Genomic DNA, 27,629 nt, shown 5'->3' with positions numbered 1-27,629 from the left:
CAGAGACATTTTGATATTATTGTACCTATTTACAATGCCTTCCAGAGTTAGACACCAGGGTCGTTTTTTAACGTGGAGAAAAGGTACAAAAATAAAAATTGTCTCAGTCGTGAAGGATATCTCCTCCACTGAAAGAAAACGAGAAATGGAAGTGTCGCATCTGAAGAACAGATGGTGTTTATTTGCTCCCCCACCGAGCAAATTAGGCACAAGGCCGATTTTTAATGTGAGGAGTGAAGGGAGGGGGAAGGGAAAAAGGGGACCAGCTCCCGAGAGGTGGGAAATGGGAGCTGGTTAAAGGTCAGGTGTGTGGAGTTACCCCCACATCTGGTCTTTGCTTGCAGTATCTGCCGGAACAGATACTACACTTTGATCTTAGCCAAAAGGCCAACTTTGACATTATTGTACCTATTTACTATGCCTCCCCACGGGACAGAGTTAGATACCAGGGTCGTTTTTTAACGTGGAAAAAAGGTACAAAAATAAAAATTGTCTCAGTCGTGAAGGACTGATCCTCCACCGAAAGAGAACAAGAAATGGAAGTGCAGCATCTGAAGAACAGATACTACACTTTGATTCTGAGTAGCTCTTTTGTTAAAACTGCAAAAGTAGTTTTCTAAGTAAGCAGGGACGCCCGGTGTAGCCCGGTCGTAAAGTATGCTTAAATATGATATTTTAATTCTTTCAGATTTCATATACAGGGTGTTCCAAAAGTCTTGGGTACGTTTTGACATTGAATATCTTATGAACTATTAAGATATTGGATCTAAAAAGAAATGAAAAATATCAAAAGCCTTACAAAAAACTTAATGCGTTTAGCTTTAAAATGGTACAACTTTCATCTTTCTACTGTGCAGAGGTATGAAGATGTGAGGACTTGAAATGTGCCCAAGACTTTTGGAACACCCTGTAGATTATACAGTTAATGTTTTATCAATTCTTATATATTATAAAGTTGCAATGTCAAAGCTAAAAAAATATATCCATATGACTTGGGTGCATCAGCTTGAATCGAAACCGAAACTCATGAAAAGAATTTTTGATAAAAGTATTTATAAAAAAATAGATTATTAGAGTGTTATCAGCTATAATTGAAACCGAAACCAAAACTTATGAAGAATTCTTGGTAAAATTATTTATAAAATAAAATACATGAAGTAAGTACCATCAGCTATAATCGAAACCGAAACCAAAACTTATGAAGAATTCTTGGTAAAATTATTTATAAAATAAAATACATGAAGTACCATCAGCTATAATCGAAACCGAAACCAAAACTTATGAAGAATTCTTGGTAAAATTATTTATAAAATAAAATACATGAAGTACCATCAGCTATAATCGAAACCGAAACCAAAACTTATGAAAAATTCTTGGTAAAATTATTTATTACAAGAAATGGAAGTCTATAACAATTAAACGACAGTCACTCGGATGTAAGCGTGACACACACACACACACGCACACACACAAAATAAATATAATAACACACACACGCTATCCGATTAAGTTATAGATAATATAAATTATCAGTGAATATATTTGTTTTCTACCAACAGAATCAGGATCATAAAAAACAAACTTTTCAAAATTTCTTATCAGCAAACACATACACAGTGAGTTCTAATTTTATTAGATGCTCCACATTTTTCTTGGCCTTGTACCAGACTTACCCAAGAATAACAGTTGTCTCCCTCGTTTCACCTTATCTTGCATGATTCTAAAATAATCACTTTATTGATAGAAATCTTTTATTGGAAAAATATTTTGGCAACTAAACGTGCTAACCAATACTGCAATTCCTGGCATCTCTTCCCTTGATATTTTGAACATTTTGTGCTATGAAGTTTGCTGATAGGATACAGCCCATCGACTTTTCAACAAAGAATAAGACATTTTGTCTCAGAAATTTGGAGAAAAAGAGTTGGCAATTTGTATTATTTCGATTTATTCGAACTCCTATTGGTTGTTGTTTTCGCAAAGTTTTGGTCGACGAAACCTCCATTGATTATTCAAGGGCGTCTTGTCAAACTTGGGAATCTTTATATCAAACTCAGAATGAGAACAAGCTACACCTTGTGGATTAAATAAAGGATTCCGTTTGAAATTCAGTACAGATTGCTCGAGTTCAACATAAAGATTCCAGACTTCAATAATCTAAACGCAAATTCTATGAACAAAACTTCTTTCCTAGAACTGCCCACCTGCGGAACTCTGTTCCACTGGCCTGCTTCTCAGTTGACTACAACATGGTTGGCTTCAAGTCCAATGTGGACAAGTTCTTGCCATCCTGTCCTCTTAAACAGTCCAATTCTATCCAATTCGCACCAAAAACAATCACTGAGTTGTTATTTTGTTGCCCACTTTACACTCATTAACTCTTATTCTCGTTTGGCCTCCGGGCCTTGATAAGTGGTGATTCCCTTGTAAAAAAAAAAAAAAAAAAAAAAAAAAAAAAAGACAAAAAAAGACGCTCAACACTCGAAGAAGGCTAGAATATTGTGGGAATAAAATTAAAGATGAAAACGGTTCTCTATGTGATATTGTTTTACAGCAGATGGTGAGTTTGGCAATAATATATAACACACACACACACACACACACACACACCTATCTACTATTGTATAAAAGAAACTTTGTGTGTAAGAGTTCCCCATGAACTCCGAAATCACTGGGTTGATTTTTATGAAATTTCACACTAATGTACTTTATGTATCTGGCAGTGTTCTTAGATAAATTTTTGTATCGGAATGTCTTTCATAAGTATTGATAATCAAAAAAATCCGATGAAAGATGGAACAGGCGATTTTGACTAAAGTTAACGTCTTATACAGCATAATATCACAGGTGCATTTGAGAAGTTTTATTACTGTACAAAAAAAATGGCCCGGCATATAAAATCAACAGCAGGTTCTTTGATATGACAGGAGTGCATTCGAAATGAATGTTTCTGTTTGGAGCACAAGTGAACAATGATACTTGACTTTTGCATTTTAAACTTTAATTCAAGCCATTATCAGCAAACAAGTAAAAAGGCCTGGCGTATAAAATCAACAGTAGGTTCTTTGATATGACAGGGGTGTGTTTAAAATTAATTTTTCTGTTTAGAGTACAATTGAGCTTGGATACTTGCATTTTAAACTTTAATTTAAGCCGTTATATATAAAAATAATTTTATAAAATCAACACTAAATTCTCTACAGTGCAATGTAGACTACAGTATATTTTGAACTAAATCACTGCAGGGAGGATTGAAAAATGAGCGATTTTACTGATTCTAATGACAAAATATGGGAGCGTGAAACATTTATTGATCTTCCTTCATTCCCTGTCCTGAATATGACCTTAAACTATATCCGATGGTGAGGCCCTAGTTTGTGGGCTTTGGAGAGTATGGAGCCACCCTTTAATTGCCAGTGCTCCCAGGTTCACTCTAACCCAGAGTGGTAGTACCTGTTAGGGTACCAACTATGGGTTAAATAGAAACTGACTTGAAAAAGCATCCTATTAAACTCTTCGAAATCACTGGATCGGCATTAAATGACCCGAAAAGGGTTGATATGCCGTAAAACCAACCAACCAACCATCCATCCTTCATTCCCAGGTAACGTTCGGTTACTTCAGGGAGGATTGAAAAATGGGCGATTTTACTGATTTCGATGACAAAATATGGGAGTGTAAAACATTCATCGATCTTCCTTCATTCCCGGGCAAACTTGAGTTACCCTGCTACATATACAAGACATTATGTTTCGGATTTCATGAAAAAAAGTTGATAATTTGTATTATTTTGATTTATTTGGTTTACTATTCTCATATTCGTTGTTATTCTCTCCACGTTTCGGCCGATGTAACCTCTAAGTTTCTTTATCTTGTACAACTCTAGAATATGTATGGAATTTTGAATGAAACCTTTTATTTACTCCATGTTCTCATTTTTTTTTTTTTAGCCATAGATGAGTAAGAAGTCTTAAGTCATTCTAAAAAGCATCTTTACTATCGCCCGTAGTAGAAGTTGAACCATAAACCACCAGGATACTGTTAGAACTGATTATTACTTTTAAATTACATACAGATTCCTGAATTCAACAAAACACACCTGAAGAAGTTCAGAGATTACATCACTCGAAATAAAAAAAAAAAATAATTTAAAATAAAAAAAAAAAACTTTAAAATAAAAATAAAAGCAACTTGAATTCAATCAGAAATGTATGTGATTATCATTAAATTGGGGTCGGTAGTGTAGTATTGGTTCCGTTATTTTAAGACCGTTCTTCTAGGGATTCAAGAAGGTACAGGAATTACTATCTGCCTTTGGGAAAGGGTGTTATGCAGGATCTACATCACCCGAAATAGTGTGAAAGTCGCATCCAAGATAAGGACAGTGTTCGGAATAATCCAAATAATTTAACATTTTTGTACTCTTTAGAATGTTATCTTGTATAGGGACCCGGCATTGCCCAGGTAGAAAAAAAAATATCACAGAAGAGAGTATATTTTTTTTGCCATTTCTTTTTTTTTTTGTTTATTGCAAATAATTTTCACCATTATTTAACCGTTCTGAATTCTTGAGATGAGGATAGGTTATTCGTATCATTTGGATTCATCGGACTACTGTTCTCATCTTTAGTGTGATTTTCACAATATTTCAGGTGTATCTTGTCGAACTCGGGAATGTTTCTGGGGAATTCAGAAATTTGGATGGAATTTTGAGCGTAATCCTTTATTTACTTCACAGGGGTAACATGCTCTTGTCCACTCAGAACCTCTATCCAGTCATGGCTGATGGAACAAGAGCACACTATCCCTGTGAAGTAAATAAACGGTTCTGCTCCAAATTTCGTCCAAATTCTCGAGTTTGACAGAAATGTTTCTGAATTCGACAAGATACACCTGAAGAAGGTCGGAGGTTATATAGACCGAAATGTTGTGAAAATCACTTTTGCTTTTTATTTATTTGTCGCCATCAAGACAGCTTGTTATTCACTTTATGAGCTCTGTTTTGTTCGACTAGCATGGTTACTTGACGTTGCCCGGTTTCATGGATAACTAAATGAGCAGAGTTAAAACGTGCTTAACATCTTTTCACTCTCCTCTATATAAATCTCTGTATTTTTCTAATCATCACGCTATGCTCTTTTTATGTTTTTCCAATAAATTACAAATTCTTAATGAAATAATCACTTTACTAAAATATAAATAACAGGGGGGGGCGATAATGTGTAAACACAGCGACCTAGAAATAAAAACGTTGCTGAGTTCAAGTTTTATGTAAAATCTGAAAGAAATACTTACTCCACATGTAAATTATAAAGATAATTGTTCAGTACGAAAATTTACTTCACTAAAAAAAAAAAAAATAAATAAATTTTTTTTCATATTGAATAGCGGAATCATTTAACTGTGAGTAACGGTTCAATGCGCATGGTACATTACAGATTTCACACCTCCAAAAATTGGCTATTAACTGAGCTTGTGGCCGGCACTAACCCTATTCGGGTTTAACTGACTTCCTCCAAAGGAGGAAGCTTCATGGGAGTATGAAATTCACAAGCGGTCCCATGTCGCATGTATATCCCTATAAGGGGAGATGATGACTTTAGGTTTTGCAACTCTTGCTGAGAGGTGTCGACGTCTTCCTACATACAGCGCCCGGAATTCTCAAATTGGTCACCCATTTTAGTAATAATCAGGCTCAACGTTGCTTAACTTTGGTGATCTGATGGGAACCGGTGTGTCAACGTGATTATGCTTTATATTAACTGAGCTTGGCAATCCATTAAATCATTTCAAAATTGTCAGTCAGCTCCATGACAAGTTGAAATATTTTTTTTTTTGTTTTTTCAGTCAGCATGAAATCATTATCACAAACATCTACCTAACTAATATTCCTGGTGAACCAAGTGCAAAAGAGATCCAGACAATTGCACTTAAGGGAACAGCGAGGATACTAAAAAGAGCTCTCGGTTGGTTTCAATAAAAAAGCGGGGCAAGGTTGGCAGCTGGTTTGGCTGCCCCATACCCAGCATTACAATCTTCAAAGGAAGAAAAATAAAAAAAAATAAAAAATAAAAAAAAGAATTTAGCAGCCATTTTCTTTCTAGGTCGCTATGTCTACACATTATAAATAAAAAGGATATAAAATGATTCTTAATCCCATAACAATGATATATAAAAATGCTAACATGATTATTTTACCTACAAAAGTACATGTTACAGCAAACAAAAGTGGACGTTTATTATTTTAAAATATCAGGCCAAAACTTGTGAGACAGTAATTATGAATCTTATTTATTTAACATAAGTTAGACCTGCTATATACAGCATAATCATGCTGGCACACCAGTTCCCATTAGATTACTCAAGTTAAGCAATATTGAGGCTGGTCAGTACTAAAATGGGTTACTATTTGGGAATTCCAGGTGTATGTACTCTCTACGTGGCATTATTTCTAGTCGTCTAGCACTTCTTCTTGCCATTGGACTCAAGATGTGGTCGGAGATTGCAAGCCTTGCTTCACAATTATATGTGCAACCACCCTTACAGGGGGTATCCATTGTCTTTCGAGACTTCTGCTGTTGTTGTTGAGCATCATTCATGATAATAATTTTTTACGGACGTTTGTTTCTCCAATCCATGGATATCACGTACTTACAGGAGGTACCAGGTGAAGGTTGCCAACATCCCTAAGTGAAAGTGTTTGTGTGTGGATTCAAACTTGGCACACTCAGGTTGCCAGTCTGTATTGTTAACCACTTAGCTACCATCACTCCGCTGCTGCTTTTTTCTTTGTTAGGCACTCATCGTGGAGGTCGGGTAAGCCTTTATATCTCACCCAGATTCGTAATTCATGTTCTGGGTCGGTGATTAGGACTAGATGGGGATGAGTAGTAAATTGTTATGAAGTCGTGTACAATCTGTCAGGAATGAGACAGCTGTCTTATTCCCAAGCCCGCACTTCTGCTGCATCATTAATAATGCATAATCAAGCTTATATTTTGTAATCTCCAGAGATTTACATGTGCCATTCTTTTCAGCTGTAAACCGATTCTTATTACAAGACTTTACAAAGTTTAAAAACAACTATTCACAAAAATAAGTAGATAATAGAAACGTATTGTTATCTGGTGTGGTACTAATACAATAAATGGCATTAGTAAAAACATTGGATGTTGCTAGGATACTGAGAACAGATTCTATACTTTGATTTATAGCCAAAAGCCCCTGGAATTATCTAAATACTAGCGGGGGTACCCGGCGTTGCCTGAGTGTTTGTTTCCGGGACGGGGGGGGGGAGTTTTAAAAAATGTTATGATAGGTAAGTAGGAAGGATCAAACCCGGAGTCATGAGTAAAAGTAGGAAAATAAAGTGTGAAAAAAAACAAAAAAAAAACATCTGCAACGTTAACAGTTCGGCCACCAAGAAAAGTCCATTTCAGTTGTTTAGGAAAAAAAAAAAAAAAAAAAAAAACGACTACGGTAGGTCGGCGCGAACGTGAAAATATAATGTGAATTGTCCAGCACGCTAACCACTACGCCACAGAGCACTGCAGCTTAGTTTAGTGATTTTAAATAACTTCACATGAAAGAACTACGAAGCCAAACCGGTGTTCTCTTCTCAACTGTTCCTTGTGAACGATCCCCAAACGGTGTTAAGTGGTGGCAGGGGGAGGAGGAATTTATTAGAGAGAAAATATTTTACCACTTCCATTGATCTTAACCGATTTTGGCCGTGACTTCTCAGCAGAAAAAGTTTAGAAATCTAAGATTATCGAGGAATTTGAGAAATAATAAGCCTATAACACACCTCAGATATTGTTCTGCCGTTTGTGCATATTATATTTGCATGAAATATCTTGATTTTTAATCCTATTAATGTCAAAATCAGACGGGAAAAAATGAGTTCATTTTATTTATATAGAGAAGATTAATTTATGCTAATATTTAAATAATTCACACACACAAAAAAAACATCATCATCATCGCAAACATTATTACTTCCCTTTGTAGTCGCTCTTTATAAGTTAAAAATCATTCGAACCATTTCTTCTCCAAATTTAAAAAATGAAAAATCATTGCTGTCTGTTTATGGTTTCAAATTGGCTACTTTATTTTATAATTAAAAAAAAAAGTCACGTTTAGAGGAGACCGTAAGTTATTTTTTATTATAATTTCTTTTTAAAATAAAAATAAAAAAAATGTGCGAGTGAGTTGACATCTGTTCCTTTATAATTTATATTAAAAAATTATTTGGATAAAAAAAAAAAGTGTTCTGTATTGAATTTTTGTTGAAAAAAATATCTAAATTTTTAAAAATCAATTAAAAGGGTTTAAAAAAATATACAAAAAAAATTGTTTTAAATTCGTCGTTATTTGTTTTATTTTATTTTTAATTATTTTATTTATAATGTGGTTTAAAAATTTTCAACTACTGTGGAATTTCTACGGGTTATGCTGGTCATGGATAATATCTTTAGTACTAGGTATTTTTTAATGAATTAAAAATAAACAACAGCAAAACAAAAACGACTAGGATTCAATCAGAAATATATTGCATCATCTTTAAATTGGGGTGGGTAGTGTAGTATTGGTTCTGTTATTTTAAGACCGTTCTCCCAGGGATTAGCTCCTCTTGTTTTAAGGAGGTATGGGCTGCCTTTGAAAAAGAGTGTTATGCAGTATCAATTTTGATGTCATGAGACCATCTTCCTAGAATCTGCCTTTATTTATTTTTTTTTTTGGGAGAAGTGGAGGGGGGCATGTATATTTGGTTGTCATGATATAATACTCACATGCATTATCTTCTCCTTTTAGCGGGGAACCCTCCCTGTTATCTTTATTTTTTAGGAGATGTTAGTTCTGCTCTTATGATACTATAGTACAAGGCATTCCCTCCTCCATAGAGAGGCAGTAGAGTATCATGATAAAATCTTTTCAGACATTACCATCTCCTTTTTTTTTTCATCTCAGGCTTTACCCTCCTTGATGGTCGGTTTAGTATATTTTCATTCGTCATGATACATTTCCTCTCAGGCATTACACCCACCCTTTGTGAGGACAGTAGAATATATGTTTGTTCCTTGTAATACTATCCTACCAGGATTATATCTTTTGTTTATATTTGGGAGGAGGGGCTAGAGGTAGTGAATTATCTACTTTGTTATTATCAGGCATTAGCTCCCTTTTTTTCTGGGGTGGGGGAGGAGAAAGATAGTGCTCGTTTGTCATATATTATCCTTTCGGTCATTAGCTCACTCTTTGGGGGTCAGTGTAGTATTTGTTCACTCACCATAATACCATCTTCTCAAGCTAGCAGAAATATTCTCCTGCTGATCGCATAATTTTGCTAGTATATATATATATATATATATATATATGCGCGCGCGAGTGTAGCAAAGTGTAGGCGTTTATAAGTATATTAATATATTAATATATATATGTACATGTGGGGTTTAGATAACTTTTGTGTTTTATGTTTATTCTTATTTTGTTTGTTTATTTGTTTTTTATTTTTATTTTTATTTATCTTTATTTATTTTTTGTTTTTGTTTTATTCACCTTATTTTAATTTATACTTTCAGTACGTGTGTGTGTGTGTGTGTGAGTAAAATAAAACGAACAGCATATATTCGCTTTTGAATATATGTATTAACGTGAGTGTGTGTGGGTGTGTCTGTGTATGTGTGTGTTGTGTGTATGTTGCATGTATGTGTGTGGATGGGTGTAGATTGAAAGACACCGGTCAGTACTTAGTGACCATAGCAAATGTTCTTAATTTATAGACTCCAAGACAAAAAAACTAAATTCTCAAGTACCTTATGCCATAAAAACCAAAAGATGGGTTGGATAAGGGGAAAGGGAAATGAAAAAGATGTTTACTATCTTCAAAGACCTCACTTGTCCTCTCACCGTTTTATGACTCCCACCCAGGTTACATTCTAACTTGACAAACGAAATAGGAAAATGTATTTGGTTGAAATATCAATTTTGACGGTAATTCTTGGCCTGAAGACGTAATCCCCCAACGCAGGTGATTACAGAAACATGTATGCACATATGTAGCCATTAATGTTTGTATAAATAAATTTAATATACCTGCTCTGTTCACTCATTGAGCACTCTTTTGGTAGACACATGTTGTTTCATTGGATGTACTTCTAGGAAACTAAACTCTACTGGCTATATATATATATATATATATATATATATATATATATATATATATATATATTTATATATATACTGTTTTAACAAATACCAAGACTTGAAAGAATGGGTTGATAGCAACAAAAAGTGTATTTCATTGTTAGTTACAATTGTTTCAAGGCCATTTGGACAAATTCAAACAATATGTCGTTTGAAAATTTTCACAAGAACAGGCTTTCTTCAGACTTATTGAATAAAAAAACACTTTAACAATAAAACATTATGGAAAAACATTTCCTTTATAAGGAAAAGAAAACAAGCGAAACTATTTTACCTCTATCGCATCCTTGTAAATATATATATCCTTGCATATATATATATATATATATAATGTGTGTGTTAAAATAAAGCGTAGAGTTACATTGGAATTTTATTAAAATATCAATTCAATAAGAGTTACAGAAAGAGGAATAAGAGAGAAACCTTTATATATGTCATTTCGAAGCTAAATGCTTTTCATCAGAAGAGAAGAAAAAGTGGGCATTATGCAAAAGTAAAGGTGAAACATGCAGATTAAAAATTAAAAAAAAACATACGAGGCGGGGGTGGGTGATATGATGGGGATAAAAACGAGAATGAACAGAAAAACAGTAAAATAATATACAAAATAACATTGGGGAAAATATACTAAAAATGTTTTACATTCATATTTTATTATATTTACCTGAAAGTACATTTTTTAAAGTCCTTGGGCTAACGTTCACAGGGAACATGAGTTGGAACAGATACATTGAGAGCATTGCTGAGGCTGCTGCGAAGAAGGTGGGCTCTCTCTATCGTGCTAGAAAGCTACTTACACATGAAAGTATCCTGTACTGCTATAAGGCCGCCATTCGCCTATGTATGGAGTACTGTTGTCATATTTGGGCTGGCGCATCTGCTACTAGTCTCTCACTCCTAGACAGGATTTAAAAGAGAGTCGCCAACCTCATAGGTCCTGAACTGTCATCTAAGTTTCAGTCTCTGTCCCATCAACGAAATATTGCATCCCTCTGCCTGTTCTGCAAGTATTTTAATGGTGAATGCTCTGACGAACTACAAGCACTTGTTCCCCCTCGATGTAGATACCCCCGACAAACCCGACAAGCAGCTAAATCCCATCCCTTTACAGTAAAGATCCCTAGATGTAAGAGAGCCTTCTACTCCGATAGTTTCTTCCCCAGAACTGCTTGACTTTGGAATTCAGCTTCCGTGATTCTACTTTCCCAACTGTACTGACATGCAGAAGTTCAAGTGTAATGTGAACAGACATCTAGCTGCTCATTTCACTTCGTAGTATCCCTGCAAATTATGTCTGCGATAGTAGCCCTCTACTTTAAAGTGGCACTGTGCCTTGTTTAGGGTGAAAATGGAATTATAAAAAAACATATTAAAAACTTTCAAAACATTAAAAATAATTTCTAAAAACTTCTAAAAAATTTAATATACTTTTAAAAAATTCAAAAAAACTTACAATAAGGTTCTAATAAAAAAATTATAAGATATAAATAAAGCAAGATAAATCAAGTACAAAAGAGGTACGAGAAAAGTAAGAAAAGAAAGAAGGAAAATAAGATATATCAGAATACATATGTGTGTTTCAGAGCCCATGGTGGACGAACTCACACACAGATAAAGTGCCTTATATATACACACACACACACACACACACACACACACACACACACACACACACACACACACACACACAGGTTAAAAGCATTTAATAAGAATAAATGTTTAAATTTCAACTGTATTTCTCGCAGTTGACGGTAGCCGAATGGTTCGGGTCCTTGCTAATAAAGCCAGACATGACTTCTGTTGCCGGGGTTCGAATCTCACGACTGGTGTTAATCGTGGCACCCTGCATTGATGATTCCCGAAAGGATGAAACACTAGTGTCTGTAGGTATTTAATAATTATTGTAGTTAATAATATATATATATATATATATATATATATATATATATATATATATATATATATATATACTTATTTATTTATTAATGCCAGTACCAGCAAATTCATAGCTTCGCTATAATATTCATTTGCTAATATCTTTCCTCTGTTGAGAACAACGCATTTCTTTGAAACTCTGCAAATTAAGGAAATTTCAATATACCGTTTTGGAGTATCCTGTCGAACAATAAATTAATGTAAAATATATTTTTACACTCTTTAATTTTTTTCTTATATATTTGTATATATAGTAATTATCACTTTCTATTCTGTTGATTGCATATGTATGAAATACAAGTGTCTGCAGGTATGAAAATAATAAATATTTATTTAAAAAAATTATAAAGTCCCTTTAAGAAATGAAAGACATGTCCTCTTTAAGGAATAAAAAAAAAAAAAAAAAAAAGAACCCTGTCAACTTTAATTCAAATGCAATATTCTGACTTCTGGTCATTGAAATACTCTCTGACTGTTTACTAGATGCCTGCTAACTTGGCATTTATGGCCAATTTCCCTCGAATCTTGTGTTAATTACTGGTGGCCTTGAAGTAAAATGCTAGTTTACACAAAGTCAAGGATGGCTGCGACTGGATTTGGATCTCCCGACCAGCAGTTTTACACTGATGATTGAATAAGCATGTGTTTGTATATCACACACACATGCATAAATTATATATTTATAAAATGTATATGGCGATTAAGCTACACTGAATATTGCGACAAACAACCACAGAATTCACACATAAGCCTGAAGAGTCCTAGAGTGGATGAAATGCGGAATATTCAGTAAAGCGACAAACAACCACAGAATTCGCACGTAAGCCTGAAGAGTCCTAGAGTGGATGAAACGCGGAATATTCAGTGTAGCTTAATCGCCATATACATTTTATAACTTACTAACTAGCTCTACCTACGTATTGAGCACTTTTGAAGTAAATACTTAAAGTTTACGCATAAATCTATACTTTCGTATATTAATTTTATGTGAGTAAATGAAGTAGTTATATATATAAAATTTATTATTTTTAAAATATAATTATCCACTGATATGTGTTTCAACGCCTACGACTCTTCAGAGTGACTGAATCTAGCGAGATTCGAAATCGGGACTCTATGGTAAGGAGCGTAACCCCCTACCACTAAACTATCTCGCACGATTGAATGGATCGCGTTTTTTTATTTTGTAAATGTTATTTGTTTTCGTTTTATGATATTTTTTTTTAAATGAATTCAATTTTATATACGAAAGTGTGTTTTTACCTAATACGAATCTGGAATAATTTTCCCTTTAACCAATTTTGTTACCTCCAAATAGGAAGCGGCATACGTATTAATTTTAAAATATAATTATCCACTGACATGTGTTTCCTCATCTTTGGCTCATCAGAGTGGTTGAATCGAGTGAGATTCGAAATCGGGACCCCATGGTGAGAAGAGTAACCCCCCTACCACTAGGCTATCTCGCACGTCTGAATGGATCGCGTTTTTTTATGTAGATGTTATTTTTTTTGTTTTGCGATACTTTTTAAATGAATTCAATTATACAGGGTGACCCAAAAAAAAACAACAACAGCTAAATGGCCATCTAGAACATATGCTGTAGAACGGATAAAAAAAGGCCAAAAACCCTAGTGTTTTGATGTGATGTTTTGAATATAATAAACTAGTTATGACCAAAGTTTCATTTCATTTGGACGAAACACTAAGAAACGGGGCCTAATTAGAGTTGGAGCCCGTTTTTTTTTTTTTTTTTTTTTTTTTTGTTAACCCTGTATATACTCTGATCAGTCGTAGACGACAAAACACGTGTCAGTGAACAATTATATTTTAAAAATAATACGTATGCCGCACCCCATGTAGGGGGGGGCACCAAAATTGGTTAAAAGGGAAATCATTCCCAACTCTCATTTAGGTAAAAATGCACTTTCATGTAAATAATTGAATTCATTCAAAAACTATCGCAAAACAAAAACAAATTACATATATATATATATATATATATATATATATATATATATATATATATATATATATATAAACAAGAAACAAATTTCTCAATCAGAATGGAGCTAATTTCAAGCAGTTGATTAGGACAAAGGGCTTGATATCCTATTGGACAGAGCTATTGCCAATAATCTAGTATATCTATAAAAGTGAGAATGTGTGTGTGTGTGAGGAGAATTCTCAATCTAAATAGTCAACAAATTTTTGATTTATAGACTTGAAATTTGGTATATAGGGTATTCAGACATGTGGAAACATTTTTCATCGGTTTTCATCCAGAAAAACGGGCTGGTAAGGAGTCAAAATTGAAAAATTGGGTGGTCAGATTTTTATCTTCAATAACTGTTTCACGAATGCACATCCGTGAATGGCTCACAAGATAGATTTATTATGTTAAAAATAAGCAGGTTTTGAAACACTCTTTAAAGGTCGTATCAAGCTGGCCTAATGGTTATCGTACTTAACTCACTGTCTTTAGGTTTTGGTTTCGATCTCAGCCTTAGTATTTTCTTCTTTTTTTTTACTTACAAGAAGTGAACTGTTTAGAAAAAAATAATACTTGCATGCACATGTCTCAGTTTTTGTATGAATCAAGATGTAATATTTTTGTGTATTTTACAGCCGGGCAACGCCGGGCGGCCTGCTAGTAAAGTATAAAACGTATTAAAATTAACACTTTAGTGCATCAATCATCAGAAGTATATCCACTTTCTGTGAACTCTTGAATGTGATTTTTTGCATTGGAATCTCACCATTCTTTTTCTTCTTTTTTTCCTTTTTTTTTTCCTTTTGTTTTTTCCTTTTTTTTTTTTTTTTTTTTTTTTTTTTTTCTCAATTTAACTGGCTGTTTCGGATGTTGCCTTAGATTTTATTTCTTCCAAAACCAAATCGCAAAAATCTTAAACCACAAAGATTGATGAAATAAAAATTTTAAAAGGGGGGGGGGGGAAAACAAAAAAAAAATAGCATAGGAAAAAGAAAATAGTAAGAATGAAGAAATGAATTCCAAAATCGATATTGAACCGATGAACAACATTAAATGATTTAATCAGAATATGTTGTTTTTTCAGAACTCATGTCGTATTAGCAATCCCAATAGATAAGACTCTTTGCAAGAATTTGTCAGATTGAATCATATCAGATGCCAGTCTGTTGCATATTCTTAGCCGTTTGATTTGTAAGAATCATGTTTATCTATGAAGAATGGTAAAACCTGAACTCTCTGCAGATATTAAAGTTTCTTCTATATGAAACCTACTAAAACGTTTGTTTCATGTTTAACTGTTTTGAATAAGAAAGAACAAATTGCATTAAATAAAATAAACGGCTTTTGTCTTAAGGAAACACCCTGCTTTGACAAACTTCTATGACTGACCCTCGCTTCTTACCTGAAATCAAAGACTTACATCAGATCCATTGCCAAAGCTGCTGGAAAAATGATTAAATCATTCTACCGTGTTGCATTGTTAAATGTATATATAATTTTCCAGTTGCTGTACAAATGCTTGCTAAAATCATATATACACATTGACAATTCTTTTGCCAATATTCTCAAAATCTACAGAGATGAATTTCGAAGCATAAGTTTTATTTACAATTAAGCTTCTTGTTCATTGACCTGAGAGAGAGAGAGAGAGAGAGAGAGAGAGAGAGAGAGAGAGAGAGAGAGAGAGAGAGAGTGAATTGTACGGTGATGGCTCGACGACGAAGAGGTGTCAAGATGTCAGTACGCTCACTGCTGTCTCTGCTCTCTTTTGTTTTCTGTTGTTTATTTTTCTCTTATATAGTCAGAAATCGACATTCCTGGAATTGTAAATAGGAAGATACCACATTCTTTTTTTCCATTTTGCATTGTGGAATGCATAACTTCTGACGTTGAAATGTAAACAGTCCTTTGTTTTCGTGATAATTACAATTTCTGTCATTTTTGTGTGACACAAGAATGTAGATCAAATCCATTTGGAATGTGCACATATGCACACCTCTACTTTCAAATGCGCATCCAGCCAATAAACTCTTATTCCGTCTCTATTCATTTATCCACATGTATATTTATGTAAATAAATCTACATTCTTTCACTATCACATATCGGTATATTTATGTAAATAAATCTACATTCTTTCACTATCACATATCGGTATATTTCGTTTTCACTTGTGACCTTTTGCTTCTCAATCACATACCATTCAATTCATTAAACATGGAGGATCCCAATTACATAAGCAGGCCATCCTGTCCTCCACACATGGTCAATTTCAAATCTAATGTAAATAAGTTCTTGTGGAGCCATCCTCTTAAATAATCAAACCCTACCCAACTTCTGCCATTACCGATCATCAAGATGTTGTCTCACAGTCTATCTGATGTCCAGTAACCCTTATCCTCGAGTGGCCTTTGGGTCTTGATAAACAGTTACTCAGAAAAAAAAATGGTTTACCTCGAGCAAATGTATTGGGATAAAATCATATTTGGTTTATGTGTTGGATGGCTTTTAGAAATTGCTTCCAAATGAACCTATCTCTCATCAGGTATTATATTTATCTATCTTTCACTTAACCGAACTTGCCACTTCAACTGAACTCAGAACTTTCAACCATTGTTCCAATGTAACTGTTGTGCATTGTGAGATGATAATAATCAAGACAAATATAGTAGTATAGTTAATAAAACGTGTCTGTTACAGAAGTATACATCATGATTCTGTCACCATAACTGCCACAAGTCACTATCAACTAATGTGTTAGATGGAACTATATAGTCTCCAGGTAAGTCTATTATTCCTGAAATAGGTACATCAGTTTGCTCCATAGCAGTGACCATACCATTGAAGTCTCCTGTTTTGCATACTTTTTTCTACACTGTCCAGATTGAATCTTCCTCTGGAGTCATCAGATCTAAGCCTGAATCACATTACAATTCCATAATATCATTCTCATCAGTTATCCCCATGCAACGCATGTCCTCAACACTGGTTGGGTTTCACTTCTGTACATCAGGCCTGATCATCCAAATTGTTAGAATACTTTAAGTGTACCTTAATTAAAACTTTTACCATCATCTATCTACAGACTTGAAATTTAGTATATAGGATATTCAGACATGTGGAAAACTTTTTAATCCATTTTCATTCAGAAAAAAAAGGGCTGCTAAGGGATCAAAATTGAAAACTTGGTACGTGGGAGTCATCGGATTTTTATTTGCTAATTGTTTCATGAATGTGCATGCGTGAGTCGTTTATATTACACATTACTTTAAGAGTAAGTACGAAAACACCTTTTAAAGATTCGTGTCAAGCTGACTTAATGGTTATCGCACTTGATTCATTGTCTTAAGGTTTTGGTCTTGATATCAGCTCAAGTATTTTTTGTTTTACTTACAAGAAAAGAACTGTTTAGAAAAAAAAAAAAAAACAATACTTGCATGCACGTATCTCAGTTTCTTCTTGTTTCAAAACCTAAAGCTAAAGAAAGTGAGTCAAGTACGATAACCATTAGGCCAGCTTGACACGTTCTTAAAAAAGCGTTTTTTAAATTTTTTATTTACAAAGGAGTTACCACTTATTACTGGGGGCCACTTGAGGGTAAGGGTTAATGAGTGTACAGTAGTCAGTACGACAACATGGTTGTAATTGTTAGTAGTAGAAAGTTGGTAAATTGGATTACTTATGGGGAACGGCTCATCAAAAATTTGTTTATGTTGGACTTGAAGACAACCATATGGTAGTCAGCTGGAAAGCAGGGAAACAGAAGAGAGTTCCACAGGTGTGCAGTTCTAAGAAAGAAACTTTGTTCATGGAATCTATGTTTAGGTTTAGGCACAGATAAAGAGTGGAGGAAATTATTGATAGTGGTTTCAGTTAGACAAGTGTTTTTCGTGAAATTTTGGTGGGGGGGGGGACCATAGACTTGAGCTCAGATGAGCACTTGCCATGAAAATAACGATAAAACAGAGAAAGGCTCACAAAGTTTCTTCTGTGGGAAAGAGGTTGCAGGGAAGAGAAAAGGACATCCCTCACTTGACTACAAAGTCTATTTTGAACTCTGTCAAGGCAGGATAATGTCTTTCTAGCAGCTCCTGCCCAGATGTGGCAATAGTACTCCATCCTTGGACGTACTTTGCTCTTATACAGGTAGAGAATTGCATTAGCAGTGAGATATCAACAGGAGCAGAAGAATGATCCCACTATTTTTCCAATGACCTTGGCAACGGTTTTGATGTACATATTCCATTTCAGATTAGGAGTAAAGGTCAGACCTAGAAGCTTATCAAAATATGGAGCCTCCTCAAGACAAGAGCCATTCATTTCAATTGATGCCAAATGGGGATCAGAGCGTTGATGATGTAAAGATAGAAGCTTGGTAATGCGGACCATCCATGAAACAGCAAACACATAAAAATCCGATGACCTCCACATACCAATTTTAAAATTTTGACTCCTTAGCAGTTTTTTTTCCGGGTGAAAATGGATGAAAAAGTTTTTCAGATGTCTGAATATCCTATATACCAAATTTTAAGACTTTAGATCAAAAATTCGTTGAGTATATAGGTTGAGAAATGTCCACACACACACACACACACACACACACACACACACACACACATTCTCACTTTTAAAGATACTAGAAGTTCAGCCCGGCTTTGCTCGGGCCCTATGTACTGTTTAAAACTTTATGTGCATATGTGTATATATATATATATATATACGAAAAAGTTTGACTTATGTCTAGATAACCAACATCTAAAATTTTAAGTGTTTAGACCCAAAATTGGCGGAGGAGTTTGGTAGAGTCTGCAAAGGTCAACTCTTTCAACTTTGACCTCTTGACAGCCAAATTTCTGGCCGAAAACCAATTAAAAAGATTTTCCCAAATCACAATATCCCTTATGCCTAATCTTGGATCTGTAGACTGAAAATTGACAGAGTAGTTTGGTAGGGAAATGTACACAGACAGTTTCACTTTTATAGGTATATAGATATAGATAAGCCAAATTAATTTACTAAAACAGAAATTAAACCGTAATTATTTACAAACTTAAAATATAAAATAAATATCTTTTTGTGTTAATTTTTTTCTGACTAGTATTTTTTTTTATTATCTTATTATTCAACCCATTCAGTTGGAAATTGATCTTTTTCTTTTTATTTTAAAGAAACCTCTATTTATGCAGGGTGTTTTTTCTTTAAATTGGCAACTAGTTTCTGAATTTGCAGATTTGGCAACTATCGGTTGTAAATGACGAAAATTAATCTTTGGAATAAACCACATATTTGGATAATAAAATATTTTTTCTGTGATTTATTTTAATTTTAAGTTCGCCACCTCTAAAAAAGGAAAAAAAACAAAAAAGAAAACATATATACTCGTAAGGATCTTTGACATTGCCCCGGATTGACAGAAGATCAACAAATGTCCTATACTTCCAATACTTTTGTCAACAAAATTGGTGAATTGTACCAGGATGAAGCTTCACATGCTTCCCCACAGTGATAGTAGACATTGCACTGTAGAGAATCTATTGTTGATTTATAAATTATTTTTGAATTAAAGTTAAAAATGTAAAAGTCAAATATTATGGTTTGATTGTGCTTTAAACAGAAATATTCATTTCAAACGTGCCTACTCTTGATTTTATATGCTTAGTACTTCTGCTTGTGTAGTGATAAAACTTCTCGAATGCACTTGTGATGTTAGCCTGTATAAGAGTGTTAACTTTTGTCAAAATCAGACTGTTTCTTTTTGAATCAGATTTTTTCGATTATCGATTTTCGATTCTTATCAGAAGCATTCTGATACAAAACCAATCTAAGATCACACCCAGACACATGAAGCACATTTGTGTGAAATTTCCAAAAAAATTGATCCAGCTGTTTTGGATTGAATGGACTCACATACACAGATAAAGTGCCTTTTATACATAAATAGAGATATATGAAGGAAGAATTTGAACGCAAAATGCTATCAACGCCATTTTTAATTTTTTTTTTTTTGCAGTTAATAGGTTTTAACACACTATAATGCATTTTTTTTTAATGCATCGATATTTATTTTCTATCTTTTAGCTTTTGAAAATCGGTTTTGTTGCAAAGCGTGCTAATCACCATACTTGATATATAAATGAAGTATTTAGGTATAAAGAAAACACAAGAATAATAATGTAACCAAATCAAAGAATATCAGATTTCAACTTCTTATATTAAAAAAATGAGTAAACATTTCAAAGCTGTCCAAACAATTTGTTTAGAAAAAAAAAAAACTAAACATTTAAAATATTCTTTGAAACGCAGGATTAATGTGCCAATAATGCAAATTTTAATGTTTTGATTTGATTAAAGAAAAAAAAATGATAAAGTTCAAAGAATGAAAGTTGATATAGATATTTAAAAGTTATATAGTGTTGCAGTTGTGAAAAAGTATACAGTAAATAATTTATTATATTTCTCTTCTTTTTTTTTTCTTGGTAATCACCATTTATCAAGGTCCAGAAGCCACTCGGGGATAAGGGTTATTGCATGTACAGTAATCAATGGGATAGTATTGTAGTAATCGTTAGTATTGGAGATTTGATAAAGTGTTTTACTTAAGGGGGCGGTTCATCAGAAATTTGTTTATGTCGGACTTGAAGACATCCAGGTTGTAGCCAGGTGGGAAACAGGCAAATGGAAGAGAGTTCCACAGCCGTGAACTTCTAAGAAAGAAGTTTTGTTCATGGAATCTACGCTTGGATTTAGACACAGATAAATAGTGGGAAAAATTTTTGACAGTGGTTTCAGCTACAGGTGTTTATCGTGAACGATTGGCGAGGGGGGGACCAGAGATTGAAGCTCAGACGAGCACTTGCCATGGAAGTAACGATAAAACAAAGACAGGCTTGCAACGTCTCTTCTGTGGGAGAGAGGTTGCAGGAAAGAAAAAAGGGCATCCCCCACTAAGCCATGAAGTCTATTTTGTACTCTGTCAAGGCAGGATAGGCTGTTTTTAGCAGCTCCTGCCCAGATGTGGCAGCAGTATTCCATTCTCTTTGTCCATTCCACTTTTTCTCAGAAACTACTGAGCCGATTTGGTTAAAATTTTGTAGGACCTTTGTATTATTGTATCCATGTGAGGCACAGGTAGGGATTAATAGATAATGATTAATATTAAATCATATAATAGGGATTAATAGATGATTAATGAGGAAATTTAACCATATTCAACCATCAATTTGGCATAAAACACTAATTGTTGGTCAACGAGCTATAACTTATCCATTTTTTAATGGACTAAAAATTTAGTAATTGTATTGATAGTAATAATAGCAATAAATTGTCAGTGATAATCACAGACAATGACTGGTGTGAGATCTTGCAGTAGAACCTGTATATTAATATGATAGCATGTGCTATTTTCTGTGTCACACTTACATCCGGGTTGTTTAATTGTTATGTACTTCCATTTCTTATTATAAATAATTTTACCAAAAATTTTTCTTCATTAGTTTTGGTTTTGGTTTCGATTATAGCTGATGGCACTTAAGTCATCTATTTTTTTTTTATAAATAATTTTATCAAGAATTCTTCATAAGTTTTTATTTCAGGTTCGATTAAAGCTAATGCACCCAAGTCATATGGCTATATTTTTTTTATTTTTGACATCACAACTTTATTTATATATATATAAAAGCGAAAATGTATGTATGTATATAAGTGTGTTCGCTTTTTATGTATGTCTACAAAAGGCTTTTTTCAGAGAAGCGGTCGGTCGGTTCACAACTTTTTCAAACTTTTTATATCGCATATAAATCGTAATATCTCACAGTTAACAACGAAGCTCGCCTGTCTATTTAAATTGCTCAATTTCGGGAAGATAAATATTCAACATTTGCTGCTCGCCGCATGTGGGTTAGTCTTTTTCCTATAACATCTTGGGAAAATAAAAATTTAAAAAAAGCGATCCGCAGTAAATGAATACTATCCCGCAGTCAAACTTGACCTCATTAACTCATTAAAACGGGCACCTGCCAAATCCAAGTAATTAAATAAATTCAAACGTGTTTCCGTTAGCATCTCGCGGTGGGGCAATGGTTAACATCGCACTTTTTTTTTCACACTTTAATTTACAACTTTGCTTCAACAGTTCGGGTTCGATCCTCATACTTACGAGGTACCCCTCGCTAGTAATATATAAAAATCGATAGAGCATTAACTCTATAATAATGTATATGAAATCTGCAAGAATTAAAATATCATATTTAAGCGTACTTTACGACCTGGCTACGCCGGGCGTCCTTGCTAGCTTAGATAAATACTTTTGTAGGTTTAACAAAAGAGCTACAATAATATCAGAGCATCTCCATTTTCGCTGATCATCCACAGAATGCCAACATCAATATATTACATATGAAGGAGCCCCATGTGGAATTTCCACAGGTCCCGCTAGTCTTTATATATTAATACCATAGTACCTTTAATGTACGTACGTGTCGAATGGTTTTCAGATTTTAAATTATTCAATCCAAAGATCCTATTTATTAAAAAGGAGGATAAAAGGTGATAACATACTACAAACATTAAATTAATATATAGATGCGCTAATCATATTTGTGATATGTTATCACCTATCCCCCTTTTTAATAAATAGAATCTCCTGGTCACCGAAGATGCTATGTAAAAAAAAAAAAAAAAAAAAATTAAATCGCTTTTGGGCCGTATGTGAAACTAAAATACCTTCTTGGTCTTCTTTATAGGATCCAAGGGTAATATCTGTTCTGTCTAAAGATGGTATAGTGATATCGTGAGGTTTCCATTTGTGCCTGGCGTTCATACAATGGAAATATTTCACAGACTCATATAAGGATATTGGAGATAGATTCTAATAACTGAATATATTCTGACACTACATTAACCAGATTACTTAGATAAATACTTTTAGTTTTAACAAAACGGCTACAATAATATCGCGAGTCTCCATTCATGCTGAACGTCTACAGAATGCCCAGCAGCAATATACTACATACTAGCCTGGATGCCTGGCGTTGTTCAGGTGTTTGGAGGTGTGTGTTGAGCAAAATAAAAAAAAAAATGGTAGTAGGCAGGCAGGCTCGAACCCGTGATGCGAAGATGGAAAAGAAAGTGAAAAAAAATTTGATGTCTTACCAATGCTTCATGACGCGACTGGAAGTTCAGAACGTTAAAATTAGGTAAACTCAATTCAATTGATACGATGAGTTGCAAAAATGGCTCGCAAAAAAAATTGACCCCTCCTTGTAGAAACTGCCTAGCTGAGAGTGAAGGAATTAATGTTTTTTGGCCAATTTTTCAATATTTGTTGTCCGAGACGTCAAGCTTCAAAATTATACAAATATCGTGAAAATCCGTCGCGTCTATCAAAAGATTTAGGCAGACATACAAACATACATTTAAACAGACAGGTGAGATTTATATTATAAACTAGCGGGGGGGGGGTACCCGGCGTTTCCCGGGTGTTTGTAGGTGTATGTGTGTTGGGGGCAGGGGAAGATCAAAACAAAACCCTGGTTAAATATTAAAAAAAAACGAACAAAAAAAAAAAGTGCAAAAAGTTTTGGGAGGGAGGTAGGCTCAAACGCGAAGCCTTGAGATTTATAGTCTAATGACATAGCATGACGTCACAAAGGTAGGGACTTTAGGAGAGTTGAAAATAAGCGTTTAAAAACCCAGGTGGTTTTCTAGGTCAAATATCACGCCATAGCAGTAGCAGAGAAAAGGAATTTCGTAAGATAAAAGTCACTGAAATAAAAGATATTTACGACGACGTTTCGTAAATCTTATTACCTTGGTACCATGTTTAAAAAGGAAGTGTCCTCTATAGTATCAGATCTGACCGAATGGTTAATTGTAGGCATAGACCAATTCATACCATCAAAAAAATTCCAACAAAAACCTAACAGCCAGCCATGGTTCTCCCCAGAATGTGCTGCTGCTATCGCGCACAGAAATCACTTTTTCCATAACTACCAACGTAATAGATGCACTGAGACTAAAGCTGCTTTCAGGACTGCCAGCAACCACTGTAAAAGAGTAATAAAAAATGCAAGAGAGCTATATGCCCAGTCTGTTAAATCCAAGGTAGCTGATCAACGGCTTGGTTCCCACCAGTTTTGGCAAATAACAAATAGGATCCTGAACAGAAGTGTGCGTTCTATCCCAACCATTATCAATGGACCAGAGGTTATCTCGTCAGCGTCAGACAAGGCCAAACTATTTGCAAAGAACTTTGCAGCTAATTCTACCCTATGCGACGAAGGCCATCAACTCCCCATATTTCCTCCTATAACACAGAACAAGCTAGGTAATATACAAATATCCGTGCATGAGATCGCCAAGCTAATAAAAAACCTAGATTCCAGTAAAGCAACTGGCCCTGATGGCATCCCAATTATAGTGTTAAAAAAGCTTCAACCAGAACTTGCTCCCATACTTACGAAACTATTTAAGCGCTGCCTTAAGGAGAAGTGCTTTCCGACCCCCTGGAAGACCTCATCAGTTTGCCCTGTATTTAAGAATTCAGGTGATAAGTCATCTCCCTCTCAATACAGACCAATAAGTCTTCTCTGTGTTATGAGTAAGTTACTGGAATCAATATTAAATAGAGAAATAGTCAACCACCTCAGCAGAAACAACCTTCTTAGTGACACACAATATGGTTTCCGCTCTGCAAGATCTACCGCAGATGTGCTGACGGTTATATCCCACAGGATTAGTGAATCTCTTGACAAAGGCTTCCTTTCTAGGGCAATTGCTCTTGACATATCAAAGGCCTTTGACAAAGTATGGCATAAGGGTCTACTTCACAAGATTTCCAGCTACGGTATAACTGGAAATGTTTTCTCAATCATTAAATCATTTCTCTCCGATAGGCTCATAAGAGTAGTGGTAGATGGACAAAAATCGGAGGCCTGCAATATAAATGCTGGAGTCCCTCAGGGGTCAATCCTCGGCCCAACTCTCTTCCTGATCTACATCAATGACCTCCCTAAACACATACTTAAATCATTCGTTGACATCTATGCTGATGACACGACCATCTACGGCAACACATTAAAGGCTGTAAATGACGAAGTTCTCTCGGATTCTCTCTCCTCTGATCTCGAGCGCGTGGTTCAGTGGGGGAAGATGTGGCTAGTTACCTTTAATGCATCTAAAACCAAACTCCTATCCTTACATCATCAACGCTCTGATCCCCAGCTGGCATCAATTGTGATGGATGGCTCTCGTCTGGGTGAGGCCCCGTGTTTTGACAAGCTTTTGGGTTTGACCTTTACTCCTGATCTGAAATGGAACACGTACATCAAGTCTGTTGCCAAGGTCGCAGGAAAGATGGTGGGATCCTTCTACCGCTCCAGAAGATATCTCACTACTGATGCAATTCTCTATCTATATAAAAGCCAAGTACGGCCAAGGATGGAATACTGTTGCCATATCTGGGCAGGAGCTGCCAAAAACAGCCTATCATGCCTTGACAGAGTACAAAATAGACTTCGTGGTTTAGTGGGGGATGCCCTTTTCTCTACCCTGCAACCTCTCTCCCACAGAAGAGACGTTGCGAGCCTATCCTTGTTTTATCGTTATTTTCATGGCAGATGCTCGTCTGAACTCCAATCCCTGGTCCCCCCTCGCCAAACTTTCACGAAAAACACCCGTCTAGCTGAATCCACTGTGAAAAATTTCCCCCACTCTATATCTGTGCCTAAATCAAAACGCGGATTTCATGAGCAAAGCTTCTTTCTTAGAACTGCACGCCTGTGGAACTCTGTTCCGTCTGCCTGCTTCCCTCCGGACTACAACTTGGATGTCTTCAAGTCTAATGTTAACAAATTCCTAATGAACCACCCCCCTAATTAAACACTTCATAAAATCTCCTCACTAACGTGATGTACTTGCAATAACCCTTATCCCTGAGTGGCTTCCGGGCCTTGATAAGTGGTGATCACTGTGTAAAAAAAAAAAAAAAAAAAAAAAAAAGCATATAAAAAGCTATAAGAATGAGAACCAGCCCGAAAAAAAGCCTTTGCCGAACATACAGAAAAAATGCACACACACAAACACAAACACACGCACACACACACACACACACACACACACACACACACACACACACACACACACACACACACACAAACACACTAACACACAATTTGCCTTTTATATATATATATATATATATATATAGAAGATAGATGAAAGATGCCACTGTGGAATTTTCACAGGTCTTGCTAGTCAATACTATAAAGCCAATGATAACTACACGTTTCCTTAGAAAAACTATGTATTCACACTGAATTCAACAGTTAGAAATTGATTTGCAAGAATGCAGTATTTTTCCTTAATTCTTTACATATTTGAATCAACAATTTAATTTTTATTGTAAAGAAATACATTGAGCAAAATATCTATAATATAAAGCTGTGTGTGTGTGTGTGTCTGGTCACGAATAGGCTCCTATATGGTTGACTATTATAAAAAACTGATTACATATAATGATAGAAGATGTATCGAGACACAGGAATGGGTATGTTTGATCTGGCAGAACGGTGGTTCATTAAAATTGTGGATACTGCATTCGCGCCTGGTCCACAAAGTATGGAAATAAAAAAATTAAAAAATTAAAAAAAAAAAAACGTTTACAAGTGTTTTTGATATAGATGTACATAATAATACTTTGATAAGTATGTTTTAACTTAAATAGGGATGGTATAATAAAATTGTGGGGTCTGCGTTCGCGCCTGGCCTCCATAGAATGGAAATAGGCACAAACTTTAATAAAGACTTTTCATATCTATCTGCGTAAATATACTTTGATAATTATGTTTCAGTTTGAAGAAATATGGTATAATAAAATTATGGGGTGTTCGTTCGCGCCTGACCGCCATAGAATGGAAATATGTCACGAAGTTTAACAAGGTTTTTTAATATAGATCCACAGAATATTGTGATAACTGTTTCAGTGTGAACAGGTATGGTATAATAAATTATGGGGTTTATCTATTTTATTTTTACTTTCATCCTATTTTGCTTTGGTTTTGATACCCCTGAATTCGAAGTTATCTCTTTACAACCCTTCCTTTTCATAACCTATCATACTTTAATAAATCAGAGTTAATTTTTTGTAGGCTGTTTTTGAACCCAGTCAACGACGGGTACTTTTGCTAATATATATAATTGAAATGTTGTGTTATAGTTAACCGTTTTAAAAATGATGGTTTATTCTAGAAAAATGACCATACAAAATTTACATTTTCTATAACTTGATTAAAATGCAAATTTTACAGTGTTCAAAAATTATATTAAAAAAAATCTGTAATTTGTTCGGTTAAAACAAAATCGCACAGGAGATAAAATATAAAAATAAAACACGTTTTTTACAAGAATTTTGTTACGAAAATGTGTCTACAACTATGTCGGTGATTATAAATTGACCGCGTTGTCTTTTCAGTCATTTTAACCTATAATAATGTCTGAGAC

At 34.6% G+C, this 27,629-nt stretch overlaps 1 protein-coding gene and 1 pseudogene across 5 annotated transcripts in view; one reads left to right on the top strand and one right to left on the bottom strand.

Annotated features, from left to right (window-relative positions):
- LOC145254811 (glycosaminoglycan xylosylkinase-like) overlaps positions 1-27,629 on the top strand; it is a 795,724-nt gene that overhangs the window by 711,922 nt on the left and 56,173 nt on the right. The gene's annotated exons all lie outside the window — the stretch shown is intronic.
- LOC145255091 (5S ribosomal RNA) lies at positions 5,641-5,759 on the bottom strand (annotated as a pseudogene).

This window comes from Euprymna scolopes, chromosome 30, assembly GCF_053919585.1.
Source record: "Euprymna scolopes isolate OS-2025 chromosome 30, ASM5391958v1, whole genome shotgun sequence".
NCBI classification, from domain to species: domain Eukaryota; kingdom Metazoa; phylum Mollusca; class Cephalopoda; order Sepiida; family Sepiolidae; genus Euprymna; species Euprymna scolopes.
Note: the sequence above shows the minus strand (reverse complement) of the source record. Positions and strands in the feature narration are given on the sequence as shown.